Source organism: Canis aureus, chromosome 14, assembly GCF_053574225.1.
Source record: "Canis aureus isolate CA01 chromosome 14, VMU_Caureus_v.1.0, whole genome shotgun sequence".
Lineage (NCBI taxonomy): Eukaryota > Metazoa > Chordata > Mammalia > Carnivora > Canidae > Canis > Canis aureus.
Window position 1 is genome coordinate 55373492 of NC_135624.1, and position 22390 is coordinate 55395881.

At 34.1% G+C, this 22390-nt stretch overlaps 1 long non-coding RNA gene across 1 annotated transcript in view; it reads right to left on the reverse strand.

Moving 5' to 3' along the window:
• Nucleotides 1-381: 381 nt before the first annotated feature.
• Nucleotides 382-22390, reverse strand: part of LOC144282963 (uncharacterized) — a 33344-nt gene continuing 11335 nt past the window's right edge. Inside the window, exon 3 of the long non-coding RNA XR_013351372.1 lies at nucleotides 382-557. This is a non-coding gene — a long non-coding RNA (uncharacterized LOC144282963). The remainder of the gene's footprint in view (nucleotides 558-22390) is intronic.

Here is a 22390-nt window from a genome sequence, read left to right on the forward strand (position 1 = left end):
AGAATTCATAAAATAGAAACCATTGACCAAAGAGACATTTTGTTCGTTTCATGTCCCTATTTTATTCCCACATTTATTTCCATTTATTTTAAAGCATCTCCCCTTGTTGTTTTGTCCTTTTACTTGGCTAACTGAATCATCAAGGAGGATTAATGTGACTTTCAACCACCATGGACTTCTTTTGCCTTTTTCTCAGCACTCTTCCTACCCACCCAGGCCAAAGTTCCTTTGAAGTCAATGGGAAGTCCACATCAGAGGTGATTAGTAGGGTTCAGAGCAAACCAGAATAGCTTCCTGACAAAGGTATCGTACCTTTCCACAAATATCTCCAGCCTGGAGTGTCACAACTCTTTTCTAAAAATCCAAGTTACTTACCTATTCAATCGAGCTCACTTTTCGCCCCTGTGCCTTAGATCGGAGTCAGGCTGTTTGTTTGACTGCTTGGGACACATCTCACTTTGGGTTGCATATTGAACCATGAACTTTTCCTCTCAGGACTTCTCCCATAGTGTGCAACTATCTCTGTGTGTCGTCCTTCATAGAATGCTGGAAAGGACCTGAAAAATTATGACAGAGTGAAATAGGGAAAGGTAGCTGCTGACAGGACAAAAATGATGAGACGGATACATTTTGAGACAGCTGCTGCATCCTGACAGCTGACAGAAAGCCAATCAGGCAAAGCAGCATTGCCAACACCAAAGAAAAGTCTGGCCAAGGGGTGAGGCATGCTCTCATAGCTATGGGAAATGGAGAAACATTTGCGGTGGGAAGAGGACCGGCGAGGTTCTGAACCTGCCTCTGCTGCTAGCCCCTACATACCTTTGGGCAAGACAAAGCACTTCCTGGAAACTATTTCTTAATGAAAGGAGTTAAGAGAAGAAATTTGATTCCTTCCAGAATCTCATCATGAGAAATGTCACAGAATTTCCCCATCCAAATGTTTTCATCATTATCACTTGGTGCTGAAGACTACTTGGGATTTAAGGTACAAGAGGCAAAGTAATCCACAAAGGACCATTAAATAAAAAGAGAAAAACAGGATATAAGACAAAAATAAATCAAATGTCATGTCTTCAGAAATGTCACTAACATGAAAATAAAAACTGGAAAGTCGAGTAGCTGTAGCTAGCATAATGTCATGTTCAAAAAGATACTGATTTTGGATGGAAATGTCTTCTTGTACCTCACATATCATCCTGTCATATGTAGCTACTTCTTATTTTGATCTCAGTAAAGATATTAAAAGAAAAAAAAACTTGCTGCCAATCTTTTCATAATGTTTTGATATCTTTTTTTTGGCATAACAGACACATGATTCTTAAGTATTTTTCTTATCACTCTTTTTAACTATTTATATTTCTAATTACTTATGATAAACATGTGACTGCTGAATTCTTCAATATCAAATGTAGCTTCGCATGTCCCACAAGGCAAATGTAACATATTAAAGGCATAGCGATGCAAATGTTAGAAAATCCATTAAATAAATATATATATATTTTTTCTTTTTTGCTAGTACATAAAACTTCAGCAGGCACATGAATTTCATAGAAACAAGCCAGGAATGAAGCAATGGAAAGAAGCTAGAGTAACATCCAACAGAGGCTAAGGGAGAAGAACAAATGAAATTTATTTTGATTATGAATAAACCAACTTATTCGGTGCAAGACAAATTCCAAGGATATTTCATTTCATTAACAAGGCTACTTCAAGCAATATCCATAAATATGAGACAAGTGTGCAGAAAATAAATATATAGAAAACAATACTTAATTTGGGGGAAAAATAGATAACAGAGAAGAAAAATGCATCATATCTGAAATATGGTAAAACTTTCCATAACCAAATTAACACAGCAGTTTTAAGAATACCAGTTATTTGATAATGAGCATGACATGAAGAATAGCTCTTAGCAAATGAGATATTACTTCTGTGGCAAATTTTTTCTTCAGAAAAATAATTGGTTTCTAAGTCAATGCCTTTCCAAACAGTAATTAATGAGAGCCACTGACAGTAGAGATCGGAGAAAACAATATTCACGGATTAACTGTGGGAGAAATTAGTTCACTATCTCAGTGTATGGGATAAATTGTTCATTAAGGAAAAAAGGATGAAGAGAAGAGAATGCATATATATTTCTCAATATGACATCATTATTGTATTGGCCCATATAAACAGGAAGTAGAACCAGGGCATAAGCACATTTCCTTTATAAATTATAAATAGAATGAGTTATATAATGAAAGAAAGATTAATTCACTATAAGTGTAGTTGGCTGATTCTAAGTAATTGTTAGTTGCAAAGGCAAATCAGAATTACCTTCAAAACTTATTTCTAAAATTATGCTGCATACTTGCTCCATTGTTATATAGTGAGAAATATGTTTACAGATCCTGAAAAATCTTTCGAATTTAAGTGATCTATCTGTTTTGTTGAATTACCAATAGACACTATATTAATAACACTCCAACATAAATTTGAAATGTTGAGGAGAAAGATATTTCAACATACACTATGTCTATCAGTTTTGAAAATATAAATGCTTAAAACATAAAAGGGAAATGTAAAATATATATGCTTGAAATTTATTGATTCATATTAAGTCCCTGCCTGCTGTGAATCAAAGACAAGTAGGAAGAACCTGAATGAATAGCAAATGGCTAATTTTAAATTGTTGGGTGCTTTGTTAACAAGTCAATCAACACACCTCAGTGATAAGAACTTTTACAATTCAGTTAAAAAATAGTAGAATGGCATAAATACACTATTGTCATCTTTAGGCTACAGTACAATTACATTATTTCTTTTCAATAACTGATTATGTACTGCCAACTTCCTAGTATCTTTTTAAGTATGTCGTCAAATTTTATCCCCATTGTGCAAGTGAGAAAACTAAAACACAAATAAGTTTACTGAAAAGAGAGATATTAATTATTATACTAGTCATAAATTAATATGGCCTGCCAGATGTATAACATTTTATCATTATTTTGAACTTCTTTCAACAGGCTTTCTTTTAAATATCAAATAAGTATTTAAAGCTGATTACTTTGTGTATCAGTAAACTGATCTCCTGAATACATTTTGTAAATGAGAAAAGAAATCATAAGAAGCTAAGATACTAGCAAAAACCAACATCAAATATTAGCTATCTATTTTGAAAAAAATTCTATGAAAACATGCAATAATTACAAGGATTAGAATTACATGTTCTAATTACAACATTAGAAAATGTTTCCAAAAGATGAGCACTCTAAAGCAAATGTCTTTTTTAGAGAATATGTAATGATCTTCAACAAAGATGAGAATTGTACCTTAAGCAAATGTAAGTGCAAATCCACCATGTAGGGGTTGTCCAGCATTGAGGGACGACTTTTCTACTTCCTACAATGGCATTCATGGACTAACAGCTACTCTGTTCATGTGACAGCTCCTTGAATTACTTGGTCACCCATCAGTGGACCAAGGGTGGGGAGAGATCCTGAATAACTAAGTTGGCTCCCATGAGAAAATAACAATGGTTTCTTCAATAATATAGAGTACCACAGTCTGATGAGATTGATCTTCCACAAAAACAAAGTAATATTTTTCCAGTGTCCCATGGAGAATGTTTCTTCTAAACTTGGCCAAGTGCTGCAGTCCTGGCATGCATCTGGATTGCTTCTCTAAAAGAAGATAATCCTCCTCATACAGCTTTGAAACAGTGCCTCTCATCACAGACCTATTTTTTAAAAATTGTGATCCTGTCAGTATCTGCTTTCTCTTTCATTTTATTTATGCACCTAGCTATGCATGTAAAACTAGACAATGAAATATTTTAGTTTTTAATATAGATGAGAGAAAAACAAATGTCTTCATGCGACTGGTAGCTAAAGAGCTGGGTATAAAAGCTTTTGTGTTTGGTAATGTTTGATGAGAGAAGGAGAAGCACTCTCAATGGTATAGAAAATGAAACGTATTATAGCAATTAGACCACATGCGTTTGTGGGAGCAGGTCCAGCAGTCTAGTGGCTATGGCTTCTGCTTCTGGTTTTAGGTCTGAATTCAGATTTAGAGGTTGGAAAGGAAAGGTAAATGCATAGTTAGGGGAAAGCAAGAACTAACTGAAAGCCTTATCTGTCTCTCACTTCCCGCAACCTTTACTATAAAAGGGATTGCATGCAGGATAGCCTCGCCCTCTTCACTGTGGAACTGTACATGCACTGGCTCAGGATTCCCCATGCTGCTTTGGGATATTGAAAAGAGGAGATTCAATGGGAATAGAATGAGCTTCAGGTCTGAAACTGCTGGGCCCAAACAACTAGTTAAACCAACAGATGAGGTATGTATGGAAGCAACAATAGCTCCTGGCCCTATGCAAACTTCAGATAATAAATACATAAACAAACAAACAAATAAATAAATAAATAAATCTGCTTCTCCTCCTACACAAATTTCTCTTAAGGTCAACCTAATTTGACAGCATGTCAGGAAGGAAATCTGTGAAATATAGCTCTAGTTTAGCTAAATTGACACAGTAAAAAAGCCACCATAGGTTTCATTTTACAAAGCAAATGAAGAACACTGGCATAGATCTTTCTATACATCTTAACTGGGAAGATACATAAGAGATTTCCTGAGACTGTCCAAAAGCTGTCCAGATTGTGAAGAAGTGTTCCTAGGCTTTAGACATAATATGAGGACCTGAATAATCTGCTTAATCCAGAAGAGGACATCTGATGCTTACGATGGAAAACAAGCCAGAAGAAACAAAAGCACTTTGGAAAAAATGTGTTTGCTCAAATAGTCCCTTTACACTCTCACAAAGGACGAATAGATGGAGGATATCAATAGGCACAGATATAGATATTTAAAATTTTGAATAATCTATTTTTAAATAGTTCAAGATATATCAGTACCATCAACCATGATAGTTTGGAGCCTCTGAGCTCAAACTGACATTCAATCAGCAAAGATCTTTAATGATCTTCATATCAAAGTCCATGTATTCCCTTCCTACATTTAATTTAGCAGGAGATAAGTGAAAGCCTTACTTTTTGGTGAGACAAATCCATTTGACTTTCAAGAATATACAGTCTTTATTCAGGGAGAACAGTTATAAATATTGCTAATATTTATCCCATGCAATTATAAGTATATGTTTTCATACTTGCACTTGGAGAACCAAGTACTTGTATTCTGTGAAGAGTCTCATTTTAACCCAATATATAGTAGATGTAGGTTGCCATAAGAATACTGATTTGAATACAATCTCTATGACTGAGGGCCTTATCAAGTGCTTATTTGAGTAATATGCAACAGAATACTTGGCTTTTATTAAAATCAGGGTTGGATATGAGTAAATAATTTTGAAATCTATCATCTATCTATCTATGTATCTACCTATCTTTCTATCTATCCATCTCTTTCATTTATTTCTGTCATGCTTTATTCAAAACAGATCCTTAGGGGGCAACTGAGTGGCTCCATTGGTTGAGCACCTGAGTCTTGGTTTCAACTCAGTTTATGATCTCAGGGTACTGAGATGGAGCCTACTTTTTTGCATTTTTTAAAGATTTTTATTTATTTATTCATGAGGGACACAGAAAGAGAGGCAGAGACATAGGCAGAGGGAGAAGCAGGCTCCCCATCAGGGACTGGAGGCAGAGACATATGCAGAGGGAGAAGCAGGCTCCCCATCAGGGACTTGGACTCAATTTCAAGATCCCAGGATCACAATCGGAGCCAAAGGCAGACACTCAACCACTGAACCACCCAGGTGCACCGAGATGGAGCCTGCTTAAGATTCTCTCTCTCCCTCTGCTCCTTCCCCTGCCTATGAGTGTGTGGGTGTTTATGCTCTCATTCATTCTCTCTAAAATAAATAAATAAATCTTAAAACAACAACAACAGAACAGCATTTTAGCACTAAGGTCCTCCAAGATATTCAATAAAAATATCATATATTATACTCTAACACCTTACTCCAAGAATATCCGCTTAGTGGTTGTAAGAGTACCCTAGAGCAGCATGGGGAAGCTATTGAAAATAAAAGGAGGGCCATAAATACGAAGACAGGGAAAGAAATTAAGTAAGGAATGAAAAGAAGTAAAGAGAAAAATAAGAAAAGAGAGGGGATACTTGAATGGCTGTCACTTATGTGTCCAATCCTTGATTTTGGCCCAAGTCATGATCTCAGGGTCCTGGAATGGAGCCCCATATGGGGCTTTGCACTCAGCAGGGAGTCTGCTTAAGGATTCTCTCCCTCTACCCCTCTCCTCACTCTCTCTCTTTCTCTCTCTAAAATAAATAAATCTCTAAAAAAATAGAGACAAAATAACTTCATTTGTTAACTAGTTATCAAAGAATAGTGTTAAATTTTTCTCTTTCTCTCTCTCTCTCTCTTTCACATGCACACACACATATACACACACCACACATAGTCACATCAATAAACAACATTGAAAAAAACTTACTGTGCATTGTAATAAGATCTATAAATACAACAAAGGTTAAAACACAGAGAACACACAGAATAATTGTGGGAGTTTCTATCTCCTTTATCCTCCATCCCACCAGAGTCCTAGTTCCCACACTATGTCTAATAAATAATTATCCATTGTCATAGCTAAACTTGCCTATCTTCTCTTTAAGACTTGAAACCTACTGAGTTTGGTCATCTCCATTTTGTGTGGTCTAGTTATTTGTGACAATTCTAAATGATCTTTGTGATAATTAGTGCTAGTAACTATAATGGGTACTCTATCAATGAAAGATCTAACAGCTACAATATTATGTTATATATTATATAATATGTAGATGCTATAATGGACACAAGTTGAGTCTGAGACTGTCTATAAGAATGTATTTGTAGGCAGTTGTAGCTTGAGCAATAGTTATGGGCCTCAGTCTCAAAAGAGTAGTTTTGTTTAATTTTCTTGGTACATCTTAAATGCTTTTCACCTTGTTTATATAGTTGAAGCCTACAAAAATTATTTATCTTTAATAAAAAATCTTACAAACAACGAGTAGAAGAAATAAGATAGATCCCAGGTGTTTACAATGCTGATACCCGGTTCTCACTGAACTGCAATCATCTGCATAATTAGCATTCTCTGTTTTGAGCACCTAGCAGAGGGCCTGGCTCATATATACCCTCATACATATTTCTTACGCATCCAAAGTTGATATGTACCAACGTGTTTCTTTCAATTATCTTTGGTTGTTGCATGTTCTGATTGCTCAGTTCAACTACATTCTGAGTTTTAGAGAAATTTAAATTCACTTCTGGCTGCACCATTTCTTCACCCTATATCAATTTCATACTAAAAAAAATAACAATAAACGTCAGTAATGGCAAAGGATTCTCTTACTGTGCTAATAAAATCAGATAAGTCTGCATCCATAAATGGAAATAAATGATGGACAATTTGACGTATGTTTATTGGATATTTAATTATTCAGAGATTTGATGAAATTAATAGACTGCAATTTTTTATTGTATCTATGAGTCAAAAAAACATTTCCTGTAAGTTAAATAAAATGCTCGTAGATGCCTATTACTTAATATAAGTGTGTCCAACCTATTAAGTTGTAGAAGTGAAGTTTTGCTTAACTGAAGCTTTAAGAGTCTTAGAAAATGAGATACAGATATTAACTCTGAGTGGGGTCAGAAAGGATAGCCTACTAGGGCACTTGAGTGGCTCAGTCGGTTAAGCATCTGCCTTAGGCTCATGTCAGGATCTCAGGCGGGGTCAGTGGGGAGCCTGCTCCTCCCTTTTCCTCTGCCCCTCTCCCCCTACTTGTGTTCTCAATCATTTTGCTTGCTTGCTGTCTTTCTCTCAAATAAATAAACAGGTAGGTAGACCTACAGTTAGCTGAAGCCTCTGGAAAGGGTTTAGGAACATGCATTTTAACAAATGTATCTGTTGATTTTTGTGATCATACACATTTGAGCAACACAAACAAACTGGACTTTTAAAAAGGAAAATATAATTTAGACTCTTAGCTCTCCTGTTAATTATCTGTATGACTTTGTACATAAGTTTTCTTTAGTTAACCTTAGCAGAATTTTGATGAGTGTTTATTATGTATAGAAAGGGTTTTATGCTTGGTGCTTCAGTTGAATATCTTATTAAGTAACAGGCTCAAAAGATATGCTGTCAAATGTCTTTTCTAGTTTTAAAATGTTGATACCATAAAACAGGCCCATTTGTTTTTTGTTTATCTGATGTGTTATTTTTTAAGAGATTTATGGGAACATAGTTTAATTGGAAAATGCTAACATGAAAGCGTTATATTAGCAGTTTAAGCACATTGAGATTATCTCAATAGCTTTCTGACATACACAATTTCAGACACTATTAAACTAATCAAATGAGATATCACTATGATTACATGAGTCACTTACACTCAGAGTGAGATTTTTTATTTTTTTATATAATGGTATAACAATATCAATGAGAATAAAATATATGTATATGACTTTGCTGAATCAATTTTGTGACAGCCTGGATTAACTATTTTGTAGAGTATAATTAAACTAATTTATAAAGTAAATTTGTACTAATTTCTTTATAAGAATGTATAGCTAAAATTTGAATCTCAGAAATATTTACATTTCCTCCAACATATAATCTTATTAATCTTAACATATTTTCTAAAGTGTGCTGCAACATACCCTCAATGTAAATTAGTAGTTAAAATATATTCACAGTAAAAATAATCCCTAATTCAGCTAAGAAATAACTTGGGTATCAACATTATAGGAGGAATTTCAAACGATATAAGAATAGGTATATTTTGTCTTAAAGATGAACTATAATATGGTTATATTCCATTTTCATCTTGATGAAAAGGAAGATATTATACTCTAATTTTATTAGTCATAAAAGATGTAATGATTAATACAATAATCAAATTTGTGGTATTACTGAACTGAAAGGCACTGAAATGATAGCAGTTTGGAGGAGTGGTAAAGTGAATAAATTACTTAAGAACTATTAAATATTATGCAACAAAGACAAAATAATCCTATATAATATAGTATGAAAACATCGAGATAATTATTTGTATTCAAGAAAGTAAACTTTTTTACTTTTCGGCCAATAGAAACAATCCTGTATGATACATTTATGTATATGTTAATGAACAAAATAGTGATTTATTTTTATAGGTTAATATATGCATATTTTAAATATTTTTCCAAGTATGGTAGTTAAGAACTGCTCAGCAACAGGAGTACGTAGGTGGTTCAGTCGGTTAAACATGCTACTCTTGGTTTCAGGTCAGGTCATGAGATGGAGCTCTGTATGAGTCAGGCTCCAGTCTGAGCCCAGAGTCAGCTTTCTCTGACTCTCCTCATGTTCTCTCCTTCTCTCTCAATCTCTCTCTCTTTCTCTCTTTCTCACTAAAAAACATAAATAAATCTTTAAACAGGAACTACTCAACAATATATGAAAGTGCCTGTATTCTTATTCGCAATATAAGGAATTCCTCTTGTCAGTCTTATATGTTATTTTAATTTACATTTTCCTTACCAATACTAAAGATGAGCACCTTTTCTTCATGTTCATAGTAAATTTCCTACTTATAGTTTTTTCAATTTTTTCTCCAGACTGTATTTCTCTTATTTCTTAAGCTATATAAAAAATAAAAATTATTTGTAATTTTACTTCATATAGGTTGCAAATATTTGTAGCATCCATCATTTGCCTTTTCTATTTAATGTACCTTTTATTATACTTTTAAATTTTTTTGTACTGCTAAATATGTATACTTTTTCTCTATTATCATGGGTTGCCTCTCTGACTTGGGGGACCATTAACAACCCATTTTTTTTTAACAACCCATTTTTTAAAAGTATTCTGATACTGTCTCTAATTTTTTTGTTATTTTCTTTAATATTTTATTTATTTATTCATGAAAGACACAAAAAGTGAGGCAGAGACATAGGCAGAGGGAGAAGCACAGAGGAGCTCCACAGGATTCTCTATCCCAGGACCCCAGGATCAGGACATGAACCAAACACAAACACTCAATCACTGAGCCACTCAGGTGCCCCTAATTTTTTTTTTGTTATTTATTTATTTATTTATTTATTTATTTATTTATTTATTTATTATTTAAATCTCTGATATATTGGAAATTACCCATTTACAGCAGTAGAATAAAAAATAGAAAATGTGTGTTTGCTATCAAATGGATTACCAATTAAGACGAGATCATTAGTAAGTAAACCCCTTTTCCCTACTGAATTGAAATACAAATGTTTTTATATTAAATTTTATGGAGTATGTATTCTATTACACTGATCTAATTCACTATTCCTGTGACAATATCATGTTATAATTATAGTGGTTTTATAGAAAAATTCAATATCTTGTAAACTCAGCCCTCCATAATTCCTTTTTTCATATTTTATTGTTTAATGGAACTGTAGACTTCCTTATTAATATTAGAATCTAGAAAACTATCCTCAGGGATTGTCAATGGAATTTCATTAAATTTATATATTATTTTTGGAGGATTGCTTCCTTCTTGAAATTAATTTAATTAAAATTAAATCTTCTCATTGAGGAAGTATAACTCTCCATTTCTTCTTATAGTTTCAATGTCCTTAAAAATTGGTGTTCCCTTTCCATAAATGTTACAAATTTCTTATTAGATTTATTTCTTGGGTTCTTATGTCTTTGACTACTATTTTGAATATATATTTACATGTGTGTGTATGTCTTTATTTCCATCCAAATACAGCCTTTGCTTCAGTTAGAGAAAACCTGTTTTGTATTTATCTTATATTCAACTATCTTTAAAAATTCTGTCTTAAGTGTTTTAACTAAAGTCTCTTGTTTTTTCTTAAATTTGTATTCTTATCATCCTCAAAAAATACATATTCTTGGCACTTCCTTCTGAAATGTGTAAAAAATTTCCCTGATCATAATAATAGTAGGTGAGGAAAAGCTTTCCTATTTTATTCCTGAATTTAATGAAAAGGGCTTCAATATATCATCATGTTGTCTGATATTTTCTACTTTGCTTTAAAAATTACCTTTATCCTATTTAATTACTGTCCCTCTCTTCCTGTTTTACTTAGAATTTTACTATGAATTGCTGTAAAAAAAAACTATGGATGCAATAATTTTTTTTACAAAGTGGAAGACACAGAAGATAAAGATAAGTAAGAAAATAAATAATGTGTCAAAGCTTAGTAATCATGCACAGACCGCTGTAGCTCCAGGATTTTATTATTATTCAACATTTTCTTGTTTGTCTTTCTTGAGGCCAAATAGTTTTTCTCAGTAGTGGACTTTCAAAGGGATAACTAAGAGATTAACAAAAACAAAATTCTATAAAGTTATATTTTGTCATACTAAATCATGGCTTTTAGAATTTTACTCTCATACAATGCATTAAACTTCATTTTACTGGGAGAAAAAAAAAGAGAGAGAAAAGATGGAAAATTCTGGACAGATATCAGAGCGCAAGTCTCCTTAAATCAGCAGCTCAACAACATCATCAAGACACAGTTTCTTTCAGTATGTGCCCTCAGCCATTATTAGGATGCTTTTCCTCTTAACATAGCAATTGGCAACTTTAACCTTTATCAGATCCCATGGAGAGTTTGTGACACCACTGAGTGTCTGCTTTAGTAGTTCTGGGATGGACTGAGCACAAAATTTTGTAGTCCCAACTTGTTTCCAGATGATGTTCTCTTTTTTTTTTTTTTTTGATGTTGATGGTTCTAAGCGCACGGACTTCCCTCATGGCCCCCCAAATGAATGGCTGGAAACTTTTCCAGCATTTCATATGGATTACACTATAGTCAGGCAAAAGATAATGTATCCCTATTGAGTGTCCCATATTAGAAGCAATTTTTTTCAAAAGCCACAAAGTTGCCTTTTCTTCATTTCTTATTTTCTAAAATGTTGCTGTATGTCCATAACTAACCAGGATCTTTACAAAATGATTGAGTTAGTTAATTTGTTTAGACCCATCAAGTTTTACCATCTGGGTTTCTTTTAGATACCTTGATCACTTGAAAGACAGTAAAAAAGAATTAAAATTTTATAAACAACAAAAATGGGCAGAATGATCATGGATAGAAAATTAACAGAGCCTTAAACAACAAAAGCTAATATACATTTTCTCTTTTTTGGCATAAATTAATTTACCGAAGATGTATCGGTCTTTTAAAAACTGATTTTGATTTTATTATTGTTCTATTTTTTTCCTTATTCATATTTCACTCGTAGTAACTTAATTTCCTAATTCTTTGATTTATTTGTAGTTTATTGTTCAGTTTGCTAATTTAAATATTTACCTAATGCTAATCTGATTTCATAATAAGTTTTACAGTGGTAACTATTTCTCTTAAATGCATTCTTGATTCCTATATATACTAAATTGTTATGTTTTCATTATTTTCTGTTGATTTGCATTTACTTTCCATTCTTGATATTTTCTGATACCTTGTGGTAATTTTAGAGAACATGTTCCTAACATGTTCTTTGAGCATGTTTCTGCTATTGATTTTTAGGTTTCATTTAATCATACCATATAAAATATCTACACTTTGAAACCGAATAAGAGTATCTGTATGATACAGTATATGTTATGTTTATGTAAGTGATGTATGGGTAAAAGGAAAAAATTTGCATTCTCTATAAATAACAATATGACATATATGTAATGACTGTAAACATATAAACATTTAAGCTTTTTGATGACACATTATTCAAATCTGTTATTGCTATGTATTTGGTTTTCTGTATATTTAGCTTGTTTCATACACTCTTTGTGAAAATACATTTTTGAAAGATTTAATTAATTAATTAATCTATTTATTTATGTGAGTGAGAGAGAATCGAGACAGAGAGCAAGCAGGGAGAGGGGTGCAGGATGGCAGAGGCAGAGGGAAAAGTAGGCTCCCCACTGAGCAGGAAGCCCAGTGCAGGAATGGATCCCAGGACCCCTGGGATCATGACCTGGGCCACAGGCGGATGCTTAACTTGACTGAGCCACGGGTGCTCCAAAAAGGATATATTAAATCATCTGCCAAATTTCTTCTTTTATGAAGTTGTCTTTGCAATTCAAACTCATTCTTATTCATGTATTTGACTTGTGATTGATTCATAAATATTTAATGTCTTTATGGATTTTAAAATTTATTAGTATATATGTGTGCTTCTTTCTTTCATATAATACTTCTGGCCCTTAGTTCTAATTTATCTGATATTTATATTGATATGCACAATTTCTTCACTTTCATTTGGTTAGCATATAGTTGTTTAAGCCCTAGGTTTTACACTTTGTTTAGTTTGTTTTCGTTTTTTAGTTTCTTATAAGTTATATCCAGCTGATCGAGTTTTTTCAATAAACTAATCTTATTATGGGTTGGTTTTATAATTCTAGAGTTTGGACTCAAATTGGTTTTTTGTTTCTTTTTTTTTTTCTTTGCAGAGACTCTAGTTCACAAAACATGAGCCAAACATGAACAAACCATTTCCCACTATCCTTAAAGGCAGTGGAAGGAGAAATTCTATAGCTAAAAATAGAGTAAATAGTCATCTCTCAGGGGGTTTAAACACAGGCTCATATTTTACTTAATCCTATAGCTCCGAAAGGGAATTATGTTCTTTCTTATATTTCAAAAGGGGCATCAAGGACTAAATTCAAGCTGATGTATTATAATCAAGTTCCAATAGCCAGTTTCTTTTAGGCCTTTAGGCTTAAAATAATTTAAGGGATAGGCTGGTGACTGTCCTCTTACACAAAGTTAGAAACTGCGTGGGAAGGGAGTCTCCTCTCATTCTAATCAGGACATGCATCACTGTGGCTCTTTAAAATTTTGCTCAAGGGCCATCAAGACAAATGGCACCCCAGGCGAGACCAGCAATCTAACAATGTCTATATTTTGACAAAGGATTTAGCCAATCCACATTTAGTATAATGGCTGGCATTTGATTTTGTGCTTCTCAGTCATACCTACAACCTGGTTACATTTCTGCTCGTTCATCTTAAACTTTTCCTAGTTCTGAAATTGTATTCTGCTCTTCAATTTTGCCCGATCCTTCCCTTCCTTATCAATAATAAATCAAGCCATATAACTTCAGTCTTTCAAATTATACTCTCACCCAAATGATTTATTCACCAACAGCATTTCCATCAGAATGAAACATTTTGAATACTTTCCTGTTTTATCCCCTTCCAACATGAAATCTTAATTTAGAATGCTTTTACTTCCCTGATTTTATCACCAAAATATAATATGCCTTATGCTGGGATTACTGTATATTTTTTTTATGTATTTTATCTTTCGTTTCAATAGTTATCACTTAATTAATTACCATATTTTATTTAAGCATGAATCGTTTAATGCTTTTGCCATCAACTGTTTACCTAATGTATTTTCCATATCTTGGGATATCTATGACGGTTCAATTGCTATTTGGTTAGAGTACACAGGAATAAATAGTTTCTGAATTCTTGTATGCCTAAATATGTAGCACTTTGATGTTGATAGTCAATAGATGTAGTAGCTTAGTAGAGGATTCTGGAAATGCTATCATTTTCTCTCAGTAGTCTGCAGATATTCCTCCAGTCGCTGGCTTCTGGAATAGCAGATAAAATACCTGTAAGCAAAGTTTTTTGGGGGTCTAAAGTTTGGTAAGATATCTGTTTATCCTGGAAATGTAGGGATATCGCTGTTATGTCTGAGAGTAAGTCTTTAAAATTAATTTTCTAGAAGTTATTGAATTTTTCACAAATAAAGGCTTTTCTTAAGCTTAGGGAAATTCTCATATGTTCAATTATCTCTGCAATATTTTTCTGTTATATAATTTCCATTATTTGCATGAGATTTACTTCACCTGTTTTCCTTATCTTTTTCTTTTTCTTTTTAAAGATTTATTTACTTATTCAAGAGAGACACACAGAGAGAGAGGCAGAGACACAGGCAGAGGGAGAAGCAGACTCCATGCAGGGAGCCCAATGTGGGACCCCATCCTAGGACTCCAGGATCACGCCCTGGGCTGAAGGAAGGCAAGCACTCAACCACTGAGCCAACCAGGTGTCCCTATTTTTTTCTCAAGAATTCCATTTCCATATATATTACAGACAGAAAGAAAAAAAAACACCATTAATATATATTTATTTAGTCTTCCTTAATAATGTTACTGTTTCTAATAGGAAAAATCCTGTTTTTAGTTGATCTACTGCCTTTAACATTTGAAAACCATGGGATATCTCTTGTTTCAGAAAATCTTTGTAAATATTTTTTAGGTTTCTCATTACTTTGTTGTTAATTTTCTCACAGTAGACTCTTGTGGTTTTCTTTAATGTACTTCAGGGAGAGACTTGTTCTGAATGTCTACCTTGAGCTTCGTCTTCATTTTCACATTAACATGTTCCCTTAATGAACTGTAATTATTTTCTCTTCCTGATCATGATTTTTTAGTTCAGTAAGGCTCAAGGCATTATTTTATGATTCTTTTCTTCATAGCAAATGAGTGATAAATAGAAGTAGAATATGGCATGGATTCCCTTCTAGGGGAACAGGTAGAGAGAATGTTTGGTAGAGAATTATTTCGTTGCTGAGGTACATGGAACAATCTCACATCCCAAGATTTCCTGGCTGTCCAAGCAGTAAGAATGATGACAATCAACTCACAAGAGCAGTTTACTTACAAGCCAACTGTAGTCAGCTGGATGCAGTAAGTTCTCCCACAAAAACCCCCAGCCAACTGGTAGGCTTTCTGATAGAATTTACTGGCTTTTTCCTGCTCAACCTTCAGGAAATCTTGACATCTTCATTATATGCCTTGGATCTGGAAGAAATGTACGATCTGTAGTTGGCTCTGAGCCCTGATTTACAATCCATACAAAGAAAAAACAAAGTACCACATGTTTTTCTTTCTTTGAGAGATACAGGGAGAAACACTGAGGTCAGATAAATGTTCTAGGCTCTGCCAAATTTCAGTGCCCTGTAAAAGAATTTGGGAAGAAGAGAGAAAAGAGGTAGCAACAAACAAGTTTATATGCCTAGGTATTGTTGAGCTTTTGAAATGTATTATTCATTTAATTCTTATAGCGACCTCAATGGTAGGAATTACTATTATCTTCATTTTCTGAGTACGCAAACTACGGCATAGAGGCATTTTGCAATTTGGCCAACGTCTCATATGGCTAATAGAATAGTAGAAATAATGGTAAACCAGGGAGATACAAACCATGAGCTAAATCATCATGCTATATTACTTATTTCATTAGCTTCCTATCAGTTTATTTCCATCTGAACACAACATCCACAAAACATACTCTCATCATTTGTCTATTTTATCCATACTTTATCTTATGCGAACAAAGACTTGTTAAGACTTGGGAATACAAACAAGACAGCTCAAACTTTTAGAAGCTTATAGTTTAATGGCTTGACAGAACATAAAATCAATATTCAAATGTGAATTCCAACACTGGTAAGCAGAAGTGTTTTTACACTTTTGCGTGTAAAGAGAAAGTTTTAAAAATTTATACAAAACATTTTCATTTTTTAAAAGATTTTATTTATTTATTCATGAGAGACACAGAGAGAGAGAGAGAAAGAGACAGAGACAGAGAGAGGTAGAGACACAGGCAGAGGGAGAAGCAGGCTCCATACAGGGACTCGATCCCAGGTCTCCAGGGTCACACCCTGGCTGAAGGCGGCACTAAACCACTGAGCCACCTGGGCTGCCCCACAAAACATTTTCAAAGTGTTTACAAACTATTCTACCAATTTAGCAAATTATCTACCTAAAAGATGCCAACAAATACTTAAAAATAAAATGGCTCATGGCAGTAATGACATGTAAATACTATAAATTTTACTTTAGTGCATAGTTTCTCAGCCTAGGTACTATGGGTGTTTGGGGCTGAATAACACTTTTGTGGGGGGGCTTGTACTGTACGCTGCAGAATGTTTAGCACCAACCTTGTTCTTCACCCACTAGATCCTAGCAGCAGCCACTCCTCAGGTGTGCCAACCAAAAATATCTCCAGACATCGCCAAATGTCCTCGGGAGAAAAAAAAAAAAATTGTCCTCCATTAACCATGTTCTAGTGTTCTTCTTCAGGAATAACATTACTTATAATAATAAAAAAGAAGTTACATGTTTAAAGATTTGTATGGAGGAAAAGGGAAATTAAAAATTTTAAGGAATCCAATTGTTAGTCTGCCAATGCCAATGCTTATCTCAGGCAAGTTTAGTGATCATTCCTTAGTAGAAATATCATTTCTAAGTCCTTTTAATTCATAATCTCCACAGAATCACTCACAAGTCTCTCTCTTTGCCTCAAGCTACATCGGTCCTATGTTTTATTTAGTTTTTTGAAACAATATCTGCAACTCATCCAGAGGATAAGTGCATTCACCTTGGTTCTGGTATTTCCTCTACCTGGAATTCAAGTGTCTAAATTCCTACAGCTGGTTGGGCGTCCAACAATAGTTTGACACACCATTCAGAAAAGTTTGTCGTTGAGGAGACTAACTCTTCAGTATTTGATAAGTCATTGTGTCTGAAAGCAGAGCACCTACTAAAACAAACAAACAAACAAACAAACAAACAAACAAACAAACAAAAAGCAAAGGTTGGGAGCACCTGGGTGGCTCACTGGTGGAGTGTTTGCCTTTGGCTCAGGTTTCCTGGGATCCAGGCTTCCCACAGGGAGCCTGCTTCTCCCTCTGCCTATGTCGCTGCCTCTCTGTGTCTCTTGTGAATAAATAAATAAAACTTTAAAAGGAAAAAAAAAGAAAGAAAAAAGAAGGAAAACAAAGGCTAAGGTTTATGCTTCAGTCTCTATCGAAACTCTGACTTTAACATTGGTGATTTCTCTGCTAAAAACTATCTTGCTGCCTTCAGTCAGCTTTTTCTAAGTCTGCCATTCAGACTTTTCAGTTTGTTCACTACTAACAGAGGCTTTCATATCAAAGAAAGGCTCTAGTAGATTAGTCACATTTTTAGCACAAATATGCAATATGCAAACTTTGTGCTAGCAGAGCTTCCCTTGCATTAATTCAGATGATGTTTAGTATAGAACCCAGCACTCAATAAGCCATGTAAGTGAAGCCACACCACCATTAAATCTTTTCGCTTTTTAATTCTATGTTAATTCCTAGTCTTTTAGAACAAGCTAGCCATTAATCAATGTTACCTATATAACCATAGTCTTGTAAATTATTGGAATGACCACGCGTATAAAAAAATTACTTTTTTTTTTCTTTTGAGAGAGAGAGAGCACCAGTGCGTGCATACACAAGAGGGGAGGGGAGGGCGAGAGGGAGGAGACAGAAAATTAAGCAGGGTCCTCCAAGCTCAGTGCAGAGCCCAATGTGGGGCTCAGACTCACGACTCTGAGATCAAGAGCTGAGCCAAAATCAACAGTCAGATGCTTAACTGACAGAGCCACCCAGGCACCGCTAAACAAGTTTTTAACTTGGAATGAGGACTCTCTCCTCTTTGACATATTATTACAGTTCTCTCTAGCAGTCAACTGTACACTTGAAAACCAATTTTGTTTATCGCTTCATATGTGATATCCAAGCTTGCCCCTGAGTGTTTGCCTATGCTTCATTTAAGGAAAAGTACTCTAACATTGTTCCAGGCAGTATGATATGACTCAAACCCCAAAGAAAATATTTAAAATAATAATAATAAAAAACACCCACAAGGTCCTAATAGTGATTCTTCTTTTTAAATAAGAGAAGTTACTGCTACTCCTAACATCTCTACCTAATTTGTAATAGTCTAAGTTTTACAGTTTTCCTGGGCAATAAATTCTCTTCAAAATTTTTATATCTAATGCCAGACATAGCAATTTTCAAGCTGTGAGATCCACTTGTCACATCCTTGAAATTAGTTCCAGGTCTAAAGCAAGAATAAGAGGCATGTATAATCTTCCATCACTAGAAAACCAAACATATGTTTTGAATGGGAAAAAACAAAAGCATGTTTCTTATCAGCTATAACCATTGAGTGGCCAAAGTAACTTAGGTGCACTTATAGTTGGCTCTGTGTTTATATATATATATATATATATATATATATATATATATATATATATATATATATAATTATATATATAATTATTTTATAATATTGGAACTGTAAAAGAACCTTTTAAAAAATGTTAGTGAGGAATTTAGAATTAGAGATTATTGGTAAGTGGAATTGGTTTCATTCATGCCTAGTTAAGGCATCAGTGTTCCTGGATAAAGCTAAATAGTGTCTATTGCACTTGGATCTAGAGTTTCAGTTCTGAGTTCATTACTTATTAGTTATAATACTCTGGCCAGGTTTTTTTGTTTTGGTTTTGTTTTTTTTTTTTTGTTTTGTTTTCTCTAAGCTTCACTTTCTCCAGTGTATTAACTAGGCTTCTCCAGAGAACAGAACTTATTATAGTTCTTTATTGTATATATATTGTTATATATTATATATGTACATTATATAGTTAATTTTATATATATATAATTAGAGAGAGATTTATTTATTATGAGAGATTCATTCACACAATTATGAAAGCTGAGAAGTCCTTTGATTTGTTATCTGCAAGCTGGAGTCCCAAGAATGCTGGTGGAGTGTATAATTCCAGTGTAAACCTGAAGGCCTGAGAACCATGGGAACTAAAGCTATAAATTTCAATCTGAGTCCAATGGTGCACTAATGTCTAAGGGAGGAGAAGATGAATGTCCCAGCTTAAGCAAAAAAACAAATTCACCTTTTCACTGCTTTCTTGTTCAATTCAGATCCTCAATGGATTGGATGATGCCCACCTGTGTTGGTGAGGGCACTCTTCTTTCCTCAGTCTACCAATTCAAATGCTAATCTCTTCCATAAACACCCTCACAGACACCTTGAATATAATAGTTTACCAACTATCTAGGTATCCCTTAGCCCAGTCAATTTGCACCAAAATTAACTATCACACACATCCACCAAATAAGGATTATATTTAAAATCTTAAATTTGTTGTGAAGATTAGTTTAGATTATAAATGCCAACACATTTGTAGACTGTTGGGCAAAATGCAGTGTTTAATATGTTAGCTGCCACTAACATTTCAATGTATCTCATTATTTAAATATAAGATAGGTAGAGATTTTTTGTGAGAGCAGATGTATACAATCACGCCACTTCACATTGTCCCCACACACCTGTCCAAGACAGATTCACAAGCCATTTAAAAACAAATGTACTCTAGTTAGTACGGTTATTTAGGAAATGGGTAGTCTAGACACTGTATTGTTTTTAATTTAACATTGGACCTCAAATTGTCAAGTACAGTGACTATTTCTGGCACACACAACGTATCCCTGATTCTAGAACCAAATTCAGCCCAGCTATGTGTATATATGTGTGAATGCAAAGAATTGTTTTCCTATTGCTATAAACTTTTAGATCCCCGAGGAAGTTTTACAATGAAACATACCTTAGTGAATATAGTCAAAGAGAAGGAATTTCCTCTCTGAATCCTCAAGTATCAACTCTGTAATAGTATAGAGGATAATGTCTGTGCTCCTCTCAATATTCTCACTTTGCAGTCCTGGCCTGTGGATGATGACTTTCTAACCACAAATAAGATTTGGCGGTAATCCTTGTTTTAATTTTCTAATTTATCTATCCCCATCATGGAGGTTATGTGTTATTGATGAAAGCCTAACTGAGCTTCCTTTCACTAATGGGCAAGAATCCTATCGATATGTGTCAGAGAAGGGAATGCACAGTATATGCTTTTACTGACTTTAACTTCTTTACTTCCATGTGGCACAGCACACTTGGCATGACCTATTCTGCCAAATTTCGTTCCTCTCCAAGTACCTTCTCTTCCTTCTGAAGCAAGGTGAGTAATGTAATCAGCCATGCAGTTGGCCAGCCTGCCCAGCAGAGCCAGTCTTGTCTTACAATATATAAGCACATTTGAGCAAGTGAATCCAAACCCATTACTCTTTTTGGAATAAGAAGTAGGAGGTCCCACTTTAATATCAAGTAAAAGCCATGTTTTCTAATCTAGCTTTATTATATTCTATCTTTCTAAGAAATCAAAAACTTGCACATTTATTAACATTTTCCATTTCACTGTTTTCATTGGTCGCATATCCTGTATTGCAAGGAGACCAGAGGAGAATTAAGTGACACCTCAAACCTACTGCTGCCTGGATAATCTTCTGCATTATGGCAGTTATGGCAGGGTTTGCTCCAGAACAGGAGCAGGAAGGCAGTCAAGCCTCAGCTCCATGACTTGTCAAGGTTTGAGCAGTGTGTTTTGGCAACAAGGAAGTTCACTAAAAAGCCAAAATACAATTGTAGTTGGTAAATAATGTCTTGAAATAGAATTTCCTGAAGTCATAGATTGCAGATTTGCAGATCTCAGGAGTATACTTAAATTCTGGTAATCCTGGCAGAAACAGTACATTATGGGCAGGCTAAAGAAATCCTTCAGTTTATCAGAAAAAAAACTTGCAGGAAGAAACTTCTGCAAAGTACTAGAGTTGTTACTAGTAAGATAGGATGTAGTTATTTAGAGATTTTTTTTTAATGACCTCACACTGTGTTTGTGATATGTATATTTTCTTAAGGGTGTTCCAATAAAAATTAAAGCACAACAGCAACAGTGGAACATTTTCTAAAGATTATCTTTTTTACCATTTGATACACCCAACTTTGTGAATGAATGAGGAAAGGCAATATTACCTCTGTTAATATAAAGGTCATTCATTTAATAAGTGACACATCTGGAAGAACCACATGTCATAGCATCTCTTAACCTTACACCACAATGACATTGAATAATTTCAAGTTATTTTTTACTTCTTCTATTTAAAATTCTGGAAGTCTGCATGTATTTGTAGCTGGGCACAGGCCTTGCATTGTTAATCAGATACCCCATTCTCATCATTTCCTCATTATACTGTGATTTGTTGTACTTTGGAAAAACTGTCAGAAATGCCACATTACATGATTTCTAAATATCTTTCAATGAGGTGGATTGCTACCTACAGGATGATAGCAGAATAAATGCACATAAGAACTTTCCCCAGAAATGAGCTAGAAGTCTGTGGCAAAGGATGCATGTTTTATTTGTGAAAGCTGATTGTTAGTTTATTCAGATTTTCTACAGGAGAGATAGACAATACAGTATAGTAACAGAGACTGAATGTCTTTGAGTTAGACAAATCTTCGTTCAAATTCTACTTTACTTTCTACTGGCTGTTTGAGCAAGTTCCTTAACCTCTCTGAATCTTTTTTCTCTTTATATATATATATAGCTTAAATAATAGTTCACTGAGAAAACTTAAGTATAAAATGAGATGTTTTATGTAAAATACTTAGCATCGTACTTTGTGAAACATTCAAAATAGTTTTATTATGATATTAAT